The sequence below is a fragment of the Medicago sativa genome, chromosome 3 (assembly GCF_051527215.1).
Source record: "Medicago sativa cultivar Bolivia chromosome 3, Bolivia_mono, whole genome shotgun sequence".
NCBI classification, from domain to species: domain Eukaryota; kingdom Viridiplantae; phylum Streptophyta; class Magnoliopsida; order Fabales; family Fabaceae; genus Medicago; species Medicago sativa.
The window spans coordinates 70,670,635-70,677,977 of NC_140751.1; positions in this window are offsets into that span (position 1 = coordinate 70,670,635).

Consider the following 7,343-nt stretch of genomic DNA (forward strand, 5'->3'; position numbering starts at 1 on the left):
TGAATCAAAATTGATTTTGAATGTGTAATGACCAAACTATCCTTTTAATTGTATTTATAGTAAATATATTATTCTCATTAGATAATTATTTCAACTTATAAATGAATTTTTATTGCTTCAAAAATTCATTTTAAAATAATATTAATTTTTAATAGTTATTTTTAATAATTTTTTTTATCAATTGGGTAATTTTTAAGAGAATATAAGCATCAAAATATGTAAAAAAAATGATAAAGTAATCCATTGTAAAGAAAAATATATACTTTCTTAATACATAATTATAGATGTTTTTTGAGCCTTAATTATAGATTTTTAAAACCTTTAAATATACCTGTCAAAAGAATATAGAGAATTTTTTTTTGTTACAAATATAGAGAATTTAATTTCAAATATATATTATGTATTGTTCATATCTTTTTTTTTTTCGAAATAGACTTCTTTAGCTTTTTAGTTTATTTAAGTTAATGGGTTTATTAAGAAAAGAAAATAAATGGGTTTTGGAGCCCAATTACTCTTTCCCTAACCTGGTGAGTGGTGACTGCAATACTCCAACTGATAGGCATGGCGGCTGAGGAAAAAAATAACCAAGAAAAATAAAAAGAGGGAGGTTGGGTGAATGTTGAATATCCTAAAATCCAAATATTTTCGTCTTCTTCTCTTGAGCACAAAATCATGAAAGTTAAAAGAGTAATAACAAAAAGGGTAATAAAGGAAGAAACAGGGTTATTTCATTGACAGCTACAGTAATTGGTGAATTGATTTTGGAAAAGCTAGGATTTGTGGCTTCTCCCAGAATCACGTTTGCAAGGCTGAATGACTTTTGGAAGAGACAGCCAAACACACTTCAAAATGGAAAAGTCACGGTGAAAACTGTCAAACCCACGTTTATGGGCTCCCAACGTGGAACCAAACAGACGCTTAGAGAATCATTTTGTAGTTTTATTTTCTTTTTAGCTTTTTTAAGTGACTAAAATCAAACAATTGTGAACTTCGGTAGTTAAAATTGAACAATCATAGAAATTAGGGAACAAAATTGCATTTCAACTTAAAAAGTAATAGAAAAATACTCTTAAGACATTGCTTAAAAATCAAAAGAAATAACTTTTGCAACAAAAATAATGCATTGGCATTTGTCTTATATTTACAAGACAAATTTTACTTTTATATATTCCTTTAACAATGTCATTTACATGATTCAAAATGTTATAACGGAATAAAACTTTCATTTTGTACTCTCAATGTTAAAATTCTTCAAATGCCACTTATATTAATTAGTCTTGTTCGCATAATCACGTAGAAAATCTTAACAAATACTCTTAAGACACAAGTTTAGAAGTTTAAAGTGAAAATTTTATTTTAGAAATTGTGCATTCAAAAAATTAAAACAACAAAAAGTAACTTTTTATACATAAATTTTATCAATTATTTTTGTTTTTTAATCATTAACAAATGTTCTAAAAGCACTTGTTAGCATAACGGTTCTGCATAAACCTCCGTTGAGTGTCCTCCATTTTGTCTTGTGAGATGCACATGACTCGTCCATGTTACATGAAGTTGCTAAATATTTTGTTTGTGCATCTTTTGTGATGCAATTGTTGCTATGTGATTGTCCAAGAGATTTGGTGGTAATTGTAATTATTAGTACCTTTGAAGCTTTTGATAAGGTTTATTTTTGTTAAAATATCTTTTTGGTCTCTTATCTTTATTACGGGGTTTATTTTGGTCCCTTTATTAAAAAAATAGAGATATGTTCTTTAATTTGTTTAATTGGTACAACGATGCTAACAATAGTGTATGTGGCATGTGAGTCAATACTTCCTTCTTTCCCACTTTATCAATTCCTTTTTAAAATAAAGTTAGGGTTCATTGGAACCCATTTTCTCCCAAATTCTTTACCCTAAATTAGGGATTGCAACCAATCTTCTTCCCCATCTGAGCTAACATGTCAAATTTGTATGGTTTCTCATCAGCTTCTTTTCTAAGATCGTTGAACAAAGGTGCAAAGGGTGGATCCAAAACAAAGTTTATTTAACAACTAGATTTTTAACCCGTGCTCCGCTCGGGTTTATTGTAAAGAAATTGACATACGAATAATACAGTGCAATATATAATTGGTAACGGTGAAAAAATAACACGTGATAATCTATAGTACACAAAATAAAACACTTCATAAAATGTATGAAATCTTCATCACACATTGCGAAATACTTCCTCATATACGACATTAGACGTTACATTGGTATCTTCACCATCTTCATCAGTGATCAGATATTAGTTGTTTATCTGTTTTGTGGTGCATATTTCACTTCTATGATTGCTTTTGCGTAATGTAGGTGGTCCACGGACTCCCCTCTTGACCAATATTAGTTTGGTCCTTGCCTCCTTAACTTTTCTTGTTGGGTCAAACATAAACATGTGACGAGACAAATTGGAGGACACCATATTTGGTGGAGGATTAATGTCTTGAACAAAAATTATTAAAGGAAACAACATTTACAAATTCTTTTAATAATTTTAGTGAGTAAAGCATTGACTTGTCTTGTACACAATCCTAGTTCAAATGACATAAATGCCAAAATCATTAGGGTCGACGCTATGATCAGAATTTGAACTCTAATTCAACCATTTGTTCATGTTAGCTTATAATGATTATAGTCATTTTTCTTCTATCTAAAAAAAATTATCTTGCAGTGGTGATGATGTGAATTGTTTATTGCAATATCGGTTTGGTAAAAACTTGAGAGTTAGAGAAAACACTTCACACACGTTGTTCAAGAACTATATGTTTTGTGCAAGTGTGAGTTATATGTCCCACATCAGATAAAAGAGTAAAGGTTGAACACCTTATAAGTAAGAGGATCCATAAACTCATTGCCTTAAGGTTTTGGGTAAGAGTGTGGTGTCTCTCTTGCTTGTGTGGTTGTTCTAGCCTCGATGTGGACGGTCCCCCTGGCTCCCGCAATGACCCAACAGTGGTGTGGGCGGTCCCCCTGGCTCCCGCAATGACCCAACAGTGGTATCAGAGCCCGGTTCGTATCAGAGCCCGGTTCAACAAAGGGTGCGACCGAGGTAGTCGGTCCGTCTGCGCAGAAAGCAGCAACGGCGGTAAAAGCAGTGTCGGTCCGTTTGTGGAGAAACCAACAATGCAAAGATACATGCAAAGTAAGAGCTTCCGCTTGAGGGGGAGCACGCAATGACCCAACAGTGGTGTGGATGGTCCCCCTAGCTCCCGCAAAGATACATGCAAAGTAAGAGCTTCCGCTTGAGGGGGAGCACGCAATGACCCAACAGTGGTGTGGATGGTCCCCCTGGCTCCCGCAATGACCCAACAGTGGTATCAGATCCCAGTTCGACAAAGGGTGCAATCGAGGTAGCCGGTCCGTTTGCGCAGAAAGCAGCAACGGCGGTAAAAGCAGTGTCGGTCCGTTTGCGGAGAAACCAGCAATGCAAAGATACATGCAAAGTAAGAGCTTCCGCTTGAGGGGGAGCATGATGAATAGATGGACTCACACTTGAGGGGGAGTGTTGTGTGCAAGTGTGAGTTATATGTCTCACATCGGATAAAAGAGTAAAGGTTGAACACCTTATAAGTAAGAGGACTCATAAACCCATTGCCTTAAGGTTTTGGATGATGAATATATGGACTCACACTTGAGGGGGAGTGTTGTGTGCAAGTGTCAGTTGTGTGAGTTATATGTCCCACATCGGATAAAAAAAAGAGTAAAGGTTGTACACCTTATAACCTATAACCTTATAAGTAAGAGGACCCATAAACCCATTGCCTTAAGGTTTTGGGTAAGAGTGTGGTGTCTCTCTTGCTTGTGCGGTTGTTCTAGCCTCACTCGATGTGGACGGTCTCCCTAGACTCCCCTCATGACCCAACACTATGCTCATGAAAAAAAATAGTGAGAGCTATGCCCACACAAGAGAGAGCAGATCATATAGCTATGCCCACACAAGAGAGAGCAGATCATATTGGGTTAGTAGCAACAACATAAGTTATTTGCACATCACATGACCTGTATGTTGTACAAAATCCATTTTTTCTACTCTTATCCACACATAATATAACAACAAGTGTAAGATTATTGTGTCACTAAATATATTAATTTATTTATTGGCATTTGGTTTATAGTCACAAATTTCTTAGTTTTGTAAATGAATTACCGGTCATATTTATTGGAACAAGAGTAGATTTTGAGTTTATGCAGTAAACAACAACAAATGCGCATCTCATTCAATCCACAATTATGTCCTCCAACCTACAAAAATAAAACAAGGACTTCTTTATGCTGGTTTCTAGTTATCATCAACAAATAAAATAAACCACCTTGCATCTACTGATTATGTTGTGACATGTTGACATTGCTTATCTGAAGAGTTTGTGAGGTTTGATCTGTTGAGACTTGAGACTCCATCTTGTTAGCTTGATAAAATCCAATGATTCCATATCTACCTCATTTGTTACATTCCAAATTTTCTAAAGAACTATGCAAAAGATTAGAGACCCCATAGACACACAAAAAAAAGTACAGCAATATTTTTATTTTTATGTTTTTATATGCAAGGTACAGCATTTTGTTGATGAATATTTTTAGAGTAGATATATCTCTGCATATATTTTTCCATTTAAGGATGCTTAATTCTGAATTAAGAGTTAGTAATAATAACTTAACGAGTTATTGATGATGCCTCTACTTACGATCACCTCACTTTTACTAAAAGGGTATTGGGTTAAAATAGGCCACAAATTACTACAAACAGAAGAAATATCATGTTCTTTATGCTTACAACCATTTGTACTGTTTTTTTTTTTTAAAAAAAAAAACCATTTGGACTACATCACGTAAAAAAATCCATTTGTACTACATATAATAAAATGTACTTTAGTAAAAAATGTCAACTCCTAAAAAGAAATCTCAGTTATTTGGATAGATTAATTTTTGTACTTCATTGCTTGAAATATCTTAATTAACAAACTTTTTTTTGTGGGTAACACTCATCGTAATGTTTCTTGTACGTGCATAATAAAGGTAATGGATTCAAAATCAAACTTTATTTTTCTCTTTCTAATGTAAGAAAATTATTTCTCTCTATTTTTTTTTTAAGAAAATTAGTCTTTACATACATAAGTTTTTTATTTTTTTGATCTTATATATCTTTCTTTTTTACATTAAAATTTATCCAAATATGAAATTTGAAGAGTAGGGTGAGAGTTTTGAAGGAGCCTAGGATCAACTCATTGTCTTAAGAACAATCTCACAAGTGAGTTTGCTCCTTAATCGAATATCTTGATCCACTTTAACTCTGATAGACTTATGAGAGAGTCTACATTGGATGGATCAATTTATTAGGCTAAGAGCAACCATACGAGTGGATTTGCATAACATATCTTCTCACGAAACCTTAAAACAAATGAATAAGTATAGATCTTATCATTTATATAGTTATACATTGTCACTCAACATAGTGCCCGTTTGTTTCATATTTTTTCCAAAAAAAGTATATTTTTTTCCCTTAAAAAAATCACTTTTTTCATTTTTAAGTGTTTGTTTAGGATTTTTAGAAAAATCATTTTATCAAAAAAATCTATTTTAACCCTAAAATGAAAAGCTATTAGGATTAGCTTTTCTCAAAATCTATTTTTTTCAACAACAAGGAGATAACACATGTGCATGTTAGAACTCATTTTTTTTTTTTTAAAAAATGGATTTTTATGGATAGTAGGCAAACACAAATAACTTCAGATTTTTTTTTTAAAATCTCTTAAAAAAAATCTCTAAATTCTTTTGACACAAAATCTATTTTTTTTAAAGCTGAAACAAACACACCCATAATGTGATATATAATAATCATTTTCTTAAATACATGTTTATAATTAATGTTTAATATATTTTTAAAGCACTTAAAAAAAGCCTTAATATTCTCCATGTTTTTTTTTTTTAACAAGGTCCATGTTTTCAAAATGTAGAGGAAATTATTGCAAAAAGGCAGGGGTGGGTCCAGGTATAGATGAGGGTGTGCACCTGCACGCCCTGAATTTTTTCTATTTGCACCAATAATCTTACTTTTATGTTATTTGCACACCCTAGAATTTTTGTTTTGCACCTCCTCATCCAAGAGGCCAAGACTGCACTACACTCACGCGTCTCATATAACTGGTAACGTTTGTCTTTGAAATTTTAATGCTATTAATTTGCTCATAAACTGGCTTTTAATGTTATTATTCTCTTTGATAGTAGACTTTTATTTCCCATAAAAGCCAAAACACATGGGCATTGAACTCATTTTTTAAGGTTTTGACTTCAATTACTCATCTGCAACACCAAGTCAAATCCATTTGTTATTTACTAGTAGATAAATAATACTCATTCCGTCTCAAAATAACCGAGTCATTTGTAAAAAATAATTGTCACAGAGACACCAATTAATATTAATTTCAGCACTCTCATTATATATATATATATATTAAAATTATAATTTTAATATTAATAATAATTAATAAAGTCAAAATTTACATCCCTAACTCAGGGTCTTGGATACGCCACTGCAAAAAGGTACCAGCTTTATTGTGGTGTGAAAAGAAAGAGGTAGTACATCCCATTGGCTTGAATTATTGTACCACACACGGGTGGCCAAATCACCGATTAGGGATTGTGTGGCGTACTACTTGTCTCATGTTGGTTCCGTACTCCCTGGTGCCTGGTGGTACCATGATGTGGACATAGGGTGTTGGTATGGGTTAAGATTCTGTGTTTCTCTTACCATTTGCAAGAGAAAGAGATATAAAGAAGTTTTAAAAAATATAAATTAATTAGAGAAAAGGTTAACAATTGTTTTTAGACCGATGTTGTTTAAGCGTATAAAAATTAGTAACTTTTACTTTAAAAATTATGTAGTTATAATTTTTATATATGTTTGACTTTTTTATGACAAACTTTTTTTATGTGGATTAATTAAACAATGATCTTAGAACATTTGTTATCAAGATCCATTAATTAATAATGATAGAATCCATTTAGTGGTAAGACTATTTTTTTTTGTACATATCTTTCTGTAAATAGCTAGTATACTCACAACTCGGGGTTAAGTACAAGGGATACATAGCCAATCGAAACTCAACAAACAAACAAAACATTAATTAAAGAACCAACCCCTTAGGACAATATACAACATATTAGATTTAACATCCATTTGTAATAGAGAAATGCCTTTTTTTTCTTCCCGCTAATAGCCACTTTCAAGCTTGAACTTTTATCAACTCCACCACCTCTTCTATTCCGGAATCTTCGAAGAGAAAATAAACTCATTTCTAGCTTTCTAAATTGCCCATATTGCTGAAT